The sequence below is a fragment of the Tympanuchus pallidicinctus genome, unplaced genomic scaffold (genome assembly GCF_026119805.1).
Source record: "Tympanuchus pallidicinctus isolate F22 unplaced genomic scaffold, pur_lepc_1.0 scaffold9, whole genome shotgun sequence".
Classification (NCBI taxonomy): Eukaryota; Metazoa; Chordata; class Aves; order Galliformes; family Phasianidae; genus Tympanuchus; species Tympanuchus pallidicinctus.
The window spans coordinates 20995001-21010335 of NW_026294813.1; the positions used below are offsets into that span (position 1 = coordinate 20995001).

Genomic DNA, 15335 nt, shown 5'->3' on the forward strand with positions numbered 1-15335 from the left:
GTGCCCCCGGACGTTCGCGGCCCCGCGCTGCTTTTGACATTGAAAAGGACACGCGGCACTTTGCGGGAACATGAGAGTGCTGGGGGCTGCAGGGGGGATTAGGAATGCGGGAAACCTCCCCTGCTCGGCGGAGGAGTGAAGCGCGGTATTAATCGGTGTTAATAAGGAGACCGTGATTGCGGGAGAGTGGCCCCTCTCCTCGCCGTGGATAGAACCAGAGAGTTGAGCTTTGGGCTGTTCTTGAACGTCCCCGGGGTGTTGGCGGGGTGTGTGCGTGTGTGTGTGTGTGTATGAGCCGAGGGGGGTGGGGGGGGGCAAAATGCAGCCTGCAGCTGAGGGCGGCTATTGTCAGCCCCAGCCCTGGCGCAAGGTTCGCTGCCCACCCCCGGGCACACGCACACACTTGCACAGACACACACACACGCGCGCACACACACACGCACGCAGTCCTTCCTTGCCGGCAGGCAGGGGGATATCAGGACCCCCCAGTGGGGCGGAGGATGCCTCCCGCCTCGCTCCCCAGTGAACGCGTGTGTGTGTGTGAGTGTGTGTGTGAGTGAGTGTGCATCACGCCGGGCACCGGCCATCCCCGCCGTCTCCGCACCGCGCCGCCTGCCCCTGCCTGCGTGTATTTATGTGTCCAAAAAAGCCAGTTGAGAGAAGGATTTCCGATTCGTTTCCGCTTCAAATAAACGGCACTGATAATCTCGGGCCCGACGCCTGATGCTAAAAGGGCACTTCGCAGGAGGGGAGAGGCCGCCGTCCCTCCCCTCCGGGGTTCGGGTCCCCGCGGGAGAGAAGCGGAGAGAGAAGTGGGGTTGCACCGGGCGTACCCCGGGCAAAGAAATGCCGCAGCTCCGGGTAGAGCTGTTTCGGCAGCAGCCGGACCACTGTGACCCCGGTGGGGTCGGGGGAGCAGCCCTGCTGCCTTATATGTCCATCTGTCAGCCAGCAAAGGGGGTGCTAGGCGAGAGGATTGCTGAGCTCGCTAGTCCTCTGCTGTCAGGGAGAGTAATGTGATCCCGTCGGTGTTGACAGGAGGGTTTCAGGGGTGTAGGAGCGCTGGTAAATCCACCCCCATGTTGCATATTGTGGAGCCAGGCGGTAGCACTTATTGACTCGGGAGTCCCTGCAGCCAAGGATAACTTGGTGCAGGCTGCAGGATTGATATAATCGTCCATCTGATGTTAGGAAGCGGTATCACAAACCTGCAGAATCAAGTGTCTAGGACTTCTTATCACAGGCAGGGAAAATGCCTCTCGAAGTAAACGCGCAAGTGGCTGCTCTACAGACACCTCTCTCTTCCTCAGCCCCGGCAGATTGCTTTCCTCCATCATCTGACACTTCTGCTGAAGGGACAGACTTCTTATCATTATTATTATTTTGTCTATTTGCTCTTCAGCCAAAACGAGAGAAATCCTTCCATGCAGATGAACTTTAGTCTCTCTTAGCTTGGAAGGGTTATGTAAAAACAGGGAAAGAAAAAAAAAAAGCAAAAACACACAGTGAATGGAGACTTCTCTTCCATCTCTTATTGGCTTCAGTTTTTTTTCTTTTTTTTCTTTTTCTTTTTTTTTTTTTTTTTTTTTAAAAAAAAAAAAAAAGAAACTTCTCAGACTCAAAGTTTTAATTGAAACCAGAAATCTATTGAGGAGTAACTGAGCCAAGAAAACCTCTGTTTTCTCTGCAACTAGGGATGGGGAGTAAATAATTTTTTGCTGATGTTATTTCAAGTTGTTTGAGCTCTTTGGTTCCTGCCAAAAAGCCCAGCATAGATTATTAACACATTATCATTTTAGGAGGATGCACTCTCTGAAATGTAATAAAATGGTGTTCTAGGTTTGTGCAGAGGCATTAACTATGTTAGTTGTTGGCAAACAAAAGAAACAGTGGCCATGATTTATTATTAATAATAATCATAACTGAGCTATTTAGCTTGACTTGATATTTGCTGAGTTCTCTACTGAGGTTTCTCAGTATCTTTTCCAATAACGTACTTTGATTAAGTTGGGAACTGCTCTTCTTTAATAGCTTCTATGGCCACATGCTTAATTAACCCAAGAAGTTAAATGCTCAAAAAGGTCCAACCATCTCTCTTTTTTTTTTTTTTTTTTTTTTTTTTTTTACAGCTTCATATGCTACTTAATCTTCTCTACTGTTCTATTCTGACCCATCCTTTGAACGCCTTTCCCCAGCACACACGTTTTTGAGGTGTAAGTGCCAGTTTACCAACAGGACTCTTGTTTTCCATTACAAGATTTGGTTAATCCTTTTTTTTTTTTTTTTTTTTTTTTTTTTCCTACCCTCTCAGTAGGGCTCAATTGCTCACACATAATCTTTCCCTTCTGTTTTCTTTTGCCTTTGGACAACACCCTCCAGGACTGAAAAACTCTTGCCTTGTGCTTGGAGGTTTGCAATTACACAGCAATTTTGACTCTTGACCCAACTAGTAGCGAGAAAGGCTACTGTCTAATGAACCACGTAAAAACAGTTCTGGGATCCAACAGATTGCTGTGATGGAGATGAAAACTATCCCAGTGAATAGATGACTGATTTCTTTAACCATCTGCCCAGGCATCTTTCTTTCTCCCCCTTAACTATCCTTCTCTGTAGTATTTGTGTTCTGTGGGTCTGTAATGATGTTGAAAAGCAGCATTAAGAGCTGCCAAAAAGTGCTCCATGATGCACAGCCTGCAGTAGAGACAATTCAATTGGGTTTAAACCATGTTCAGAAAATTCAGCACATCATTTTTGCTGTCCACAACACATAGGCATGCTGGATTCTGAGCATGTATGCACTGCAGTTAAGCATGCATTTGGCAATGGAAGAAGGACAGAAAGTTTATGTACAAAAAAAAAGGATATAGGTTCTCCCCTTGTTAACTTTCTTTTTCAAACATTAAATATAAATAAATAAATAAATTCCTTTCCTTACTGTTGGTGATGACACAAAGTGACTCATCCTTTTAGGAAATTGTCATCTTGATAAAGACATGCTTTAAGACCCTTCAGCTCCACATTTTAGCCTGAGAGCCCTGTCAGATCTGAAAACTATTTCCAAACTTTCAAGGCTGGGACTGCTTTGCCTTGTGATACATACATTAAATCAGGTTACAAGTGCTTGTTGTTAGCACAGTTGCTTATGAGGTGCACTAAAACCCTTAGAGATGTCTTTCTCCTTCTCCCAGCATGATAGCTTCATTTGATGTGGCTTCAGAAGTTCATTGCATCTTCACACCTGCAGCTTATCTAAAGGCTCTGGATTCTGTGCTCATGTTTAACCGACAGAGAGCAAGGTGTGGGACACACACGGGAACAAGAGAAACCAAAAAATCTGGAAGGAAAAATAATTCCTTACGTTGAGTAAAGGCTGTCAGATAACGCAACTTGTCCTTCATAGCTGAGGAAATGAGTAAAGGAAGTAGTGGTGGTGACTTGTATTTGTCAGCTTTAGAGATTGAGCAGTTAGGGGCTATTTTTCCCTCTCGGAGTTGGATTTGCTTTGCAGCACAGGTTATCCAAACACAGTAATTATCTTTTAATGTAAGCTGTGGAGCAGTAGGACATGAAAAGCAACCTTCTGACATTATTTCTTTTAAACTTCTGATGTCTTTTATAAAACAGAACATTTCAAAAAGTTCTCAGGTTAGCTACTTCTCGCTCCAAAAGGCCAGGTCAAAATGCTGGACCTCAAACACCCTGAAGATTGGGAGTATATAATCCCGGCATGATTTTGACCTTTATGTCTCTAGTCCAGCTGAGGAATCTTGCAAGGTCCCAGAATCTGTTTCTCTATGATATTTGCCTGGCTGCTTGTTCTCTAAATCTGCTTGCTCTTGTCAGTATGTGACAATGACTCTGTTGACATGAGACATAGAGAGGAAAGTGATGGGGGCTGAAGTGAAGGCAGAAAAATGGAAAAGCAGCGAAGAAGTATCAGCCACTGGTTTTGCTCACAGACCAGACAGTATTGTTTAAGAGTGGTGACTGCACTAGTTCTCACGTAGGTGTGCATCCAACATATGAGACTTGCAGGGAAAAAAGGCTTGTACAGATATTAAGGATCAGCCTGAGTTGTCTTCCCTTTGTAGAGCTCCTATGTACTGTTCCAAAAACAAGCTCAGTGTGTGGAAAGCCATGCAGGAGGTGACCAATATCTTTGTTGGTGGTGGGGAGGCTCTGACCTGTCCCAGGGAACACCCAAGCCTATGAGAGACAGGGATGCAAATGCCTGGTAGAGTGAAGTGCTCAGCCTGAAACTAAACATTTGTGGTTGGGGAGACCCTTACTCAGCTTTCCTTTTCCCCAGTGCAGTGAAGTGCTGCTTCCGTGAGAGCTGCTGCAGAGTCCTGTGTGCTTGAGAACCAGAATGTGTCAGGGATGAGAGCAAAGTTTCTTCCAGTATAGTATCTGCTATAATAGTGCTTGGGAAAACTGTTCAGAAGAATGTGTGGTAGGTAGACATGGGGTAACCCAGGACTCACTTAAATACCTCAAAATTAGAGATGGGTTAAAAATCGGAAGCCTGAGGTTTTATGTTACTTTGAAATTTTTGTTAGCCTTAACCTTTAAAACTGAGAGATATAAATGTATACAATGAATCATTCTGTTTCGGTATTTTAGCAGATGAGGAAGTTGGTTTTACGATGGAAGGGAGAAAATGATGATACTCAAACCATAGGTCAAGCTGCAAGGTGTTACAGTCATGTTTTTCCTCCATATGAATCCACATATACTGAGTATCCTACTGATGTGATTTGTAAGACTTAGACACTGGCCTAACTTCCCGATGTGTTTTCAGACCCAATGTATTCTGGAGTGCTGCTTTGATCCGTTCCCACCTCTCCTTGAGTATTGCTAAATTTTCAGCCTAGTAGAATGCAATGGGGTTTCCACTGAAATTCCTCTAATATCCTATTGCTTTGCTAGACAAGGAAATCCTTTCTGTAGTTCTTCCCTTCCCTTCCCTTCCCTTCCCTTCCCTTCCCTTCCCTTCCCTTCCCTTCCCTTCCCTTCCCTTCCCTTCCCTTCCCTTCCCTTCCCTTCCCTTCCCTTCCCTTCCCTTCCCTTCCCTTCCCTTCCCTTCCCTTCCCTTCCCTTCCCTTCCCTTCCCTTCCCTTCCCTTCCCTTCCCTTCCCTTCCCTTCCCTTCCCTTCCCTTCCCTTCCCTTCCCTTCCCTTCCCTTCCCTTCCCTTCCCTTCCCTTCCTTCCTTCCTTCCTTCCTTCCTTCCTTCCTTCCTTCCTTCCTTCCTTCCTTCCTTCCTTCCTTCCTTCCTTCCTTCCTTCCTTCCTTCCCTCCTTCCTTCCCTCCTTCCTTCCCTCCTTCCTTCCCTCCTTCCTTCCCTCCTTCCTTCCTTCCTTCCTTCCTTCCTTCCTTCCTTCCTTCCTTCCTTCCTTCCTTCCTTCCTTCCTTCCTTCCTTCCTTCCTTCCTTCCTTCCTTCCTTCCTTCCTTCCTTCCTTCCTTCCTTCCTTCCTTCCTTCCTTCCTTCCTTCCTTCCTTCCTTCCTTCCTTCCTTCCTTCCTTCCTTCCTTCCTTCCTTCCCTCCTTCCTTCCCTCCTTCCTTCCCTCCTTCCCTCCTTCCTTCCTTCCTTCCTTCCTTCCTTCCTTCCTTCCTTCCTTCCTTCCTTCCTTCCTTCCTTCCTTCCTTCCTTCCTTCCTTCCTTCCTTCCTTCCTTCCTTCCTTCCTTCCTTCCTTCCTTCCTTCCTTCCTTCCTTCCTTCCTTCCTTCCTTCCTTCCTTCCTTCCTTCCTTCCTTCCTTCCTTCCTTCCTTCCTTCCTTCCTTCCTTCCTTCCTTCCTTCCTTCCTTCCTTCCTTCCTTCCTTCCTTCCTTCCTTCCTTCCTTCCTTCCTTCCTTCCTTCCTTCCTTCCTTCCTTCCTTCCTTCCTTCCTTCCTTCCTTCCTTCCTTCCTTCCTTCCTTCCTTCCTTCCTTCCTTCCTTCCTTCCTTCCTTCCTTCCTTCCTTCCTTCCTTCCTTCCTTCCTTCCTTCCTATGGAGCTCTATAGAGTGGATTCAGTAGAATTCTGCAAAGGGGAATAATTCTCTGTTGAATTCTTCTGTTCCTTTTTTCAGAAGGGATCAGAGATGGAAAGCTTAACTAAGGCAGTTTACTAAGTTTTTGAACAGGACTGTGTACATGCAAAGTATTATATCAGGGATCTGGGCAAAGTATTATTATACATGCCCATTACTTCTAACAGTTTAAAATATTAACCCATATATTCACATCCTTGTAACTTCTATAAACCTTCACCTAATGGGCTGAAAAATGTCATGTTTTCTCTTTGCTTGATGGCAATTTTCCTCCCGAAAGGTTGAATAAATTCCCTCCAGCTGTCAGTTGCTCCTTTTATTTTCCAATTTATTCAGAAGAGAAGTGAGGGTGGGGGAAGAAGGGGAAACACTTTTCTCTTTTAAATTATTCTAACCATATGCTTTTAAATAGGGCAACATTCTAACCTGCTAGACTTTGAGATGCTAAATGGATGTAAACATAGGGCTTATTGAAGGCTCCTGTCTTCTTTTGGTGAGTGAGGAGGAAAAAAAAAACAACAAAAAAAATCAAAGGTCACATCATCTGGAGCTACGACAATTTAAAAGTATCATTGTGGGCATACTAAAGTCAATCAAGCTCTTTTAGTCTGTTGGCTTTAACAGCATGGCATCATCCCTACAAATCCTGCTGGATACGTGTCATAAATGTCATTTGCCATAGGTGTTGATTTACATTAGATCCCATTTCCGTGTCATGTGAAGTAGTCACAGAAGCATAGATTCTGCTCCTCCTTCCTTTTATGGGAGCTGAAGACATACTTGCTCTTAGAACACGCCACCTTTCAGGACTGAATATTCTTTTTAAGGCTTCACTTATTGAACAGATCTCCCAGTGCTCTGAAGTAAAACCTCTAGCAAATATATATATATATTATGTGTGTGTGTGTGTATATACACACCATGACAATCAAAATAACAATAAGCTGCATTGTGTCTCCAGGTGGGGACTGGAGCCCCATTCAAACCTGCATCTGTCTCTAACTGAGGAACTCAATAGTAGGGATGTCTCAGTTCAGGGGTCCTTTGACTTGAGACTCTATAGTCCAAGCTCTGCCTTACTTATGTTAGGAGCACGGAGACTCATAGTTCATCACTACAGAGAGCACCAGCAGCATGCTGGCCAAGAGTTCCATCAAATATTGACCCCATCCTGATCTTTAATATCTTCCGTGATGTTACAAAGGAATAACAACACAATGACCCTGACCCTGCTTGAGCAGCGCTTTGTGTCGTTAATTTTTGCCTCCTTGGTTGCAGTCAAACATAAGCTGTGTCTCACAAACAGCACAGTGAAATAGTTCAGCCAGAGAGGCCTTTGGGGCATGGCAGGTACTAAACATGGCAGGTACCCTCTGACTCATCTTCTCTCAGTACTTCTATGATTATTTCCTCCTCAGATTCTTTAGAGACTGAGCTACGCTTTCCTTTGCCCACACAACTCTTGGTTGTCCTTGGGATCTCCAACCAGCACACTCCTGTCTACTGTCTATCACTTCTGTCTTGAAACACTCAGTCGTGTCCACTTGTGTTCTGTTCTGCTCTGGCCTCCTTCAGACCATAAGGCTCTGAGGGAATTTTACTTCTTCTTGATCCAGTCATCCTCACCTTCCTTGAAGGAATGAGATGTTCTGCAAGACAAAGGAAATGCCTTCCTCTAAGAATCCCAAATTACTACTCTTCTTGCATGCCCTGCATATGCTGTGTTTTCCCACAGTCCCCTCCTGATGTCGGGAATTCTTAGCACATATGTTGCTCTGAAAATAATGGCTTCTATTTATTGCCTTGGAAACCACAACAGATCCAAAGAGTATATCAATGCTATTTGATAAAGCAAACTCTCAGCTAGAAAACACTATTTGGTGACTATTTTTCAGCATTGTCACCACCATTAGCTCTCCAGAAGTGAACAAAAGCTTGCATGTCATGTTTGTAAAAATCTGCACCAGTAAAGATCTATTGGCACTGCCAACATTGCAGAAACACACTACCCACTATTTCACTGTGCTCACATCCACTGTTTGGTCTCCATAAATGTTCAGCATGCATCAGTGGGTGTTGGTTTTTTCTACATGGAGGAATTCAATTCCATACCTTTGCTTCATATGCTCCTGCATGTCAGATGCCATTTTGCCAAATTACCTCTCTGCTGCCATCTGTCACACAGTGACAAAATGTAATGGAATATTGGTGGGAAGGTTCAGCTTCTACCACCATACTACCAACACTTGCTTCTTTCTGTGCTCCAACGTAATAAAATAGGAGACATTACTTTCGGAGCAGCTCTCATACATTATACAGCACCAACAGCACCAAGATATCACTACTCACTCGACACTGAAATCCACAATGCAATCGTCCATGAACAAAATTCAACCTTTCTTATTCATGAGCATCATCTGAGGCATGCAGAACGCTGGATGACATGGGATGTGATGCTTGTACAGCCTCTAGACTGAGCACAGGGTAGATGCTTCACTGAAGCCTTCATGGTCCTCCTCTGAGGAATGGATACTGAGCCAAGACCTGTTGCATTCCTTATCAGATGTGTAGCTTTATTTTTGTGTGTGTGTGTGTGTTTATTTATTTTATTTTATTTTATTTTATTTTATTTTATTTTATTTTATTTTATTTTATTTTATTTTATTTTATTTTATTTTTCTCCAAGGAAAGGAAAATGGGTGTACTTTGGCACTCATGCAAGAGAAAATGAAATAATGGAAGAGGGAATAAAAAGTAGAACAGGAGGAATGAGTCCTGTGGCAGTTGCAGTAAACAAAAACAAAGCTTTCGTTAATGATTTATATAGAGAAATCTTTTTAAGCACATTTCAGAGCACAAAGGGAAATGTTTGATCAGAGGGAGGAGAGATTACTGCTGTACCATGGTGGTGTTAGAAGGAGGCTACTGTGTCTGATGGCAGCTTTCCAAGAGCAGAGGCAATCTAGGAAAGTTTGGTAACACAGATGATGGAATCGTACGGGCTTTTGCTTTCTGTGGCTGATCTCCGTGCCAATATGCTTTCCCTGAATACCCATAAAACTTTCCATTTGTAGCTTAGAGTGACTTCCACTACCTCCAGGATGGTGCACTTGGCAAGAACTGGGTAGAATGGAGTAAGCATTTGAAGTCCCCCAACAAATTTTATCACTGTTATTAATGGAATTAGTTTTGTTCTTTTCATGACACACACTGCTGCACCCAGCAGAGTGTTAGGAGAGTCTGCTGCATCAGAAGTTTCCTTGGGGCATATATCACATCAACACTGATGATGTTTGATCTGGAAGCTCAGCAACCTAGTGCTGACCCCATGTAGACAAATCTCCTGGCTTCGCTCTCTGTAGTTTTATGACTTGGATCACAGCTGGCACCTCTTTCTGCTTTTTAGTGTCTCGGAGGACTAACCTTCATGAGGATGATGGGTACAAATTACATACTATCTCTTGTTGTCATTGGGATTGAACACCTTGATCCAGAGGTGTAAATCTAGGGAGTTGAGCCCAGTTGTAAAGGAATGACACAACAATGTTTGTCTCGGAGAGCACAGGTGGGATGAGGCTTGTCCTTTTGAGACCAGCAGAAGCAGAAGATATTTACAGATCTCATGATTATACTTCCTTTCCCTTCACCAAGGCGTACTTCTAAGTTGTGAGTAAGTGGATTTATAGAATTTTGTCTCAGATCTCAGGCAGGAGCTTGTAAAAGTCCTTGAGAGACACAATGAGCATCTCCCCTCCTATCACAAATGGGTGCTTTGCTACACTAGTAGTTGCCACAGCTGTACCTTGGGCAGTACTGTTTTTATGGACTTCATGGTTTATGGCCACATCAGTTGTTTAATCATTCAGTTGGCCCTCCCTTCGGCACTGTATGATAGTTAGTTACTTACATAGAAAGGTGACTATCTGATCTAATTATGGACTTTCAAACCTAATTATGGACTTAAATATGGTTCCATAATCTACTCTTAATGTCTCTATGTTGAGAAGACAGATACACACATGTGTAATGCACACTCTTGCACGCCTCCATAGTTAGGAATATACTTAGTATCTCCTTTATTTCTGTCTGAGATTCTTGCAGCCTTATCTGGCTACGCGAGATCTTCAGTTATCTTGTCTTTTCCCCTCTAGTGTAGCTTTTCCTGTCTTCTTTTGCCAGGTTTGGGCATGCCAAGACAGAGCCATCAATCATCTCTCCTCAGTCACGTTGGTGGAATTGCAGAGAGCTGATAGTGCTTACACACAAGGCAATCCAATGGAAACATTTCTGTTGTTGTTCTTGTAACTTCCTTTAATCCTCACCCTTTATTTTCCTGTGGCTAGAACACACCTGAGACAGTTAGCACCCCTTCCCGCCAGAAACAGTCCTCACAAAACCCACACAAAATCAGAGACAGAGGTGGAAGGACTGGAACAAAAGTAATGGACAACGTGGAGAGCAGGGCAGGGCAAAGAATGCATGAAGAGCCATCACCTTTCTTCTCTGTAACCACATGTGCATCATCCTGCCCTATTAATGAATCACATGCCCTGGTTAGTTAGTTAGCTTTACAGATAATCTGTGGATTACAGGCCTTCACATATGGTCATTCTGCTTGCAATTAGTCATATCAATTGAGCATCTCACACTATCTGATGTATATCCACATATATTTTATGCTTGCCTATATCCAAGTGTATCTTACAGATGTGAGTTTTAGCAGTGTGTCTGAAACTGCCATGCAGTGAAGAGCTCACTTTGCCCAAGACCAAAAAATACATGAGACAAGCACAGAATGTCTGAAATTGACAGAAGAAAAAACGATGATGGTCCAGTCCACTACACGGCTCAGTGCAGGGTTTTCAAGGGCAGGATGCACAGTGGTACTCCGCTGGGATTTGGACATCAACAGACAATACCCAATTCCTTATCAAGAGCTGACATTCATTACTTTTACTTGAAGGGGGGAGTCTTTCAGTGTCATTTCTGTACAGACTGACACAAGTTAGGTGAAGCAGTTTTTTCTGTGGAATGTATAGTGTGGATGGAAAATAGCTGTCACACTCATTTTTCCAGCTCCCTGCCAAAGATGGGTTGCTCTTTCAGAACATCACGGACACAGGAAAAAGATAACGCCAAGGTTCAAAGGCATGATAAAACTAGCCCCAGGAGCAGCAGATTAAATACACTGCTTGTGCATGATACCAATCTGGTACAAACTCATTCTTCTGGTCAAATTTGCTGTGCACTTGTGCCTTGTCTGGATCAAATCTGTGCTGCTGGCTCACCTGGCAGTGCATGGACCTGACACCATAGCAATTGTGGTCACGGTACCACGCCTGAACTTCACAGACTTTTTTGCAAAGAAAAAATGATGAAATAGGTTGGAGTTCTTTTTGTATTCTCAGAGTGGGTTAGCTGAGTTCAGTGCAGCTTGCTGCATACCAGGCTATTGGCTTTTTTTATCCCCCATGATGGAGTCTAAAGTTTCACTGACACTTCTCATAAAAGCAAATTTCTGACCAAAACTTTCCCTTGAGTGTAATGCGGGTTGTCCAATGGCCTCTATCTCAGTGTCAGCTGTATTTCAGCAGTGGCATATATAATCAAGGAAGCAACCTAGGAGTCTTTGGAGTGAAAGGTGATATGTCATAATTAAATGTTGCTGCATAGTCTCCAGTGCTTTGTGGTGAATGGTTTTAAAAAGATGGAGCATAAGGAAGTTTCCAGTATTCCTGGTATTTTGCTGGGATTAGGGATTTCATAACTGTCTGTTGCATGAGAGAAATGTGAGACCCAAAGGCAACACAGTGAATATGGGATTTGGTGGACGTGAGCTCCATTTCACTTTCAGCACAATGTTCTCAGACTTGAGTGTGCCTCAGTTTCCCCTTGTCCATACATCTTATTTGCAGACATACATATAAATTTCATTTCCTTCTTGAAGCATTTTGAACTCCATGGGTAAAACAAAGGCAACCTCTGTAGCTACAGTTATACTTGAGATTAGTGTACAGTGGGACTGGGGCAACATCTCTTTAAATTGCTCTGAGCTCTCTGCTGGTGCTCCCTGTGTTTAAGCAAACCAGAGAGAGCAGCAGCACAAACACTGGGCAGCTGAACCCAGCTTGCCTGTGTTTGCCTAGGCAGTGATGCCTCTGTGCTTCTGTTTGCTTGCTACAAATGCAATTGTTTCTGGGCATCAGGCAAAAGCTGAGTCAAGCATTATGCTCGCTTTCATTTTTGGAGCATCACAAACAGGTACATTTCTCCCCTTCTAGCACCAGCTTTCTACTTTCACCTTCGTTTTTGTCCTTAGCAAATTTTCACTTTAATCACTTATCAGCCTTGATACCCAAATACTTGCAAGTGTGAGCTGTTGCTTGAGGCAGGAAAAGATAGAGCATCGGAAGCCTTAATGGCAAGCACCTACATGACCCAAAGGAAGGTCTTCTCCTTCAGGCCTTTGCCTCCAGGAGCGCGTCTGAGGTGAAGTGAGGTGCCCAGATGTGCTCATGAGAGACATGTGAGCAGCCAGGCTGAGCATTCGATTATTTTTCAGTACTTATCAGAGGAACTGTGAATTGCTCCCTAATTAAGAGCTAATGCCAACTTCTGTGAAATTTGTTGTCATTCACCTGTGAATTATCCTCCTGCAATTTAACTTGACTACAGGAAGCTTTCTAGTGGTAACATTTTCCTCTGGGAGCCTAATTTGAATGGTAAAATACCTCTGTAGATGCTTATTGAACAGGAATTGATGCCCATGAGCCTGGGAGGGCAGTGTGGGTAAGCACTTAGAAGCCTCAGCAGCCCTTGTATCTTTGGTGTTGAAAATGCAGCTAACAATCTCTTGGAAAATCAGCATCCTTCTTCTTTTTCCAGGTCTTTACATTGCCAGCTAAGGCAGAAGAACTGATGGAGCACAAGCGATTCCTATTTTCCCTTCAGTGCTCTTGCCTGTAGGCCAGTCCAAAGTCAGGGAGATGTAAACACATGTACACGAAGAAAGAGAAGTCCAGGAGATAAGAACTGAACCAGAATCTGAGAGAATTTCATTCACAAACAATCTAGGAGCTTGATTTTTAAAATCTTTTCTCCAAGATTCAACTTGATTTCTACTTTTAATTTCAGTTTGAAAGCTCAGACCTCCGTATCCTTTGGGAGTGCCATCAGGAAGAAACCTTGCTGACGAAAACTCAGAGCTGAGTAGCTCCTACAGAGCTGCAGTATGCCCCAAACTGAAGAAGGTCAGGACTTCACCCAGGAGGTTACTTGTTAAGAAGTCTGAAGTGAGGTTTCCTAATTAATCCAAGCACTTGTATCCTGCCCAAACAAGAAAGACAAGTATAATGTCCCTGCACTCGAGTCATTTAACTATTAACCCTGAAGGAGAGTAAGGAGATACCTAAAACAATGACCCAGTTAATTCTGCTTGGCGTTTTAGTGCAGGGTTATTTGTCACTACCTGCTGGCCTCGTGATATCATCATCTGCCAAGTCTTAGCATGACAGAAGGCCAATATTTTAAAGCAGGATTTTAAAGCTGGCTTTGGCATGAACACATCTGACAGTGGCATAATGCAATGCCTTTATTCTCCCATTGCTTGTTTCCACTTACCCTGAGCTGCACACCTGGACTGGGATAAGCAATGGACATGGTGATCCAGAGCTTGAGGCTGACACACGGGGCGGAAACATGGCTTTTTATAAACCCTCCATAAAACACAGCCGAGTGATTCCAAACCTGAAAGACCGTTCCCAGATCAGAGTCAGGAGTTATATTTCAGGTCTCACTCAACATAATGCCCCAAGAGAGCTGTTCGTCCCATCACAGCCTATGGTTCTTTCTTCATGCTTTTGTATTTTGAGGGTGTTGAGGCCGCATCCTACTGCCTTTGCCTGCTGGGGCAGATGCTCTCTGTGAGAAACCTGCTCTTTTTTACCAGCATCGAGAGAGGTTAAAAGTCTGTGGGCGGAGACCAGCACAGAGTGCCCATTGTACATGCGTGCATACCAGAGCAGTAACTCCCTGGAATGCTGCACTGCTGAGCTTTTACCACCTTGTGTTTGTGTTGCAGCACAGAAGTGTGTGTACATTGCGTCCTTCTCTAAGGAGATTAACACTGTGAAATGGCAGATAAATAGGCTGGCTTTTTTTTTTTTTTTTATTGGACTGGTTAGAAGAGGAAGGTAACTTTGGCTCCCATCACCTCCATAGGCAGAAAGGAGAGGCAAGGTGCAAGGTCAGTCAATTAGGTGGAGCAGCTCCTTTCAGCTGGGAGGCTTTAATGTACTAATTGCGTTAGTAATTAGTGAGTACCACATGGTAAACACTTGGGTTCAAAACAATGTAAGAGCATTAACTAATCCACCCTACAATAGATTTGAATGAAATAAGCATTATACTTGTTTCATTGGTGGTGAAAGGGAGAGACTTGCTGACCATAGGTTGAGTCAAGGTAGATGTGTGGGAGACTGGGCCTGTTAGTTTTTCAAGATCATCTTCAGTAAAACCAGCAGAACAGCAGCTCTGGGAAATGAATCTCCTCCCTGTTGCCGGAAGATGTGCACAGCTTTAAGCATAAGTTCTTTTGTGATGCTCTAGCAAGATACTTCTATTTACTCTGAGCTTCAGAAAGTATTTCTAAGGCTAGATAGCAGTTCAGGCTCCGTGACGCTTTTTTTTTTTTTTTTTTTTTCCTTTCTGCTTGTGCTGTCAGTTTGTGCTATTTATGGGAAGTTTATTTGATTTGTGTCTGCTGGGATATGGGTGGAGGCCACCCAATGACTTCACAGAGCTGTAAGATACTTCGGACTTTCCATTACAAACCGTATATGCCAGAGCTGGACAAGCGACCTATGGTCACACTCAGATGGAAACACATCTTATAAGTGTAACTTATGTAACTTAAGAAATAATGCTTTTTATTACTTCTTCCTGAACTTTAAGCTTATGCAAGGTATTTATAAAGAGCAAAAAGAAGTTAGTGGCACAAGGACATGTGAGTTTCTGGATGAATTATGTATTAAAGCAGAAGAGTCCACCCATAGTGCAGTTACAATTTCATGATAAGTAGCTAGGTTTTTGTTGTTGTTTTGTTATTGTTTTTTTTTTTGTTTGTTTTGTTTGTTTTTACAATTTATTCTGATTAAGAATTGCCTGAGAAAACCCTGACTGTACTCCGGTTCTGCTTGCAGTTGGTCAAGGGGTGGGGTTTGGCAGTGCAGCAGAGCTCATCTAATAGGGAGTTGCTGCTACGAAGGTAGGTCTGCGCTGCCAGCTCTTACTCCTGACAGCG

General features: G+C 43.7%; 1 protein-coding gene across 1 annotated transcript in view; it reads left to right on the forward strand.

Annotated features, from left to right (window-relative positions):
• SETBP1 (SET binding protein 1) overlaps positions 1-15335 on the forward strand; it is a 267955-nt gene that overhangs the window by 1278 nt on the left and 251342 nt on the right. The window lies entirely within an intron of this gene.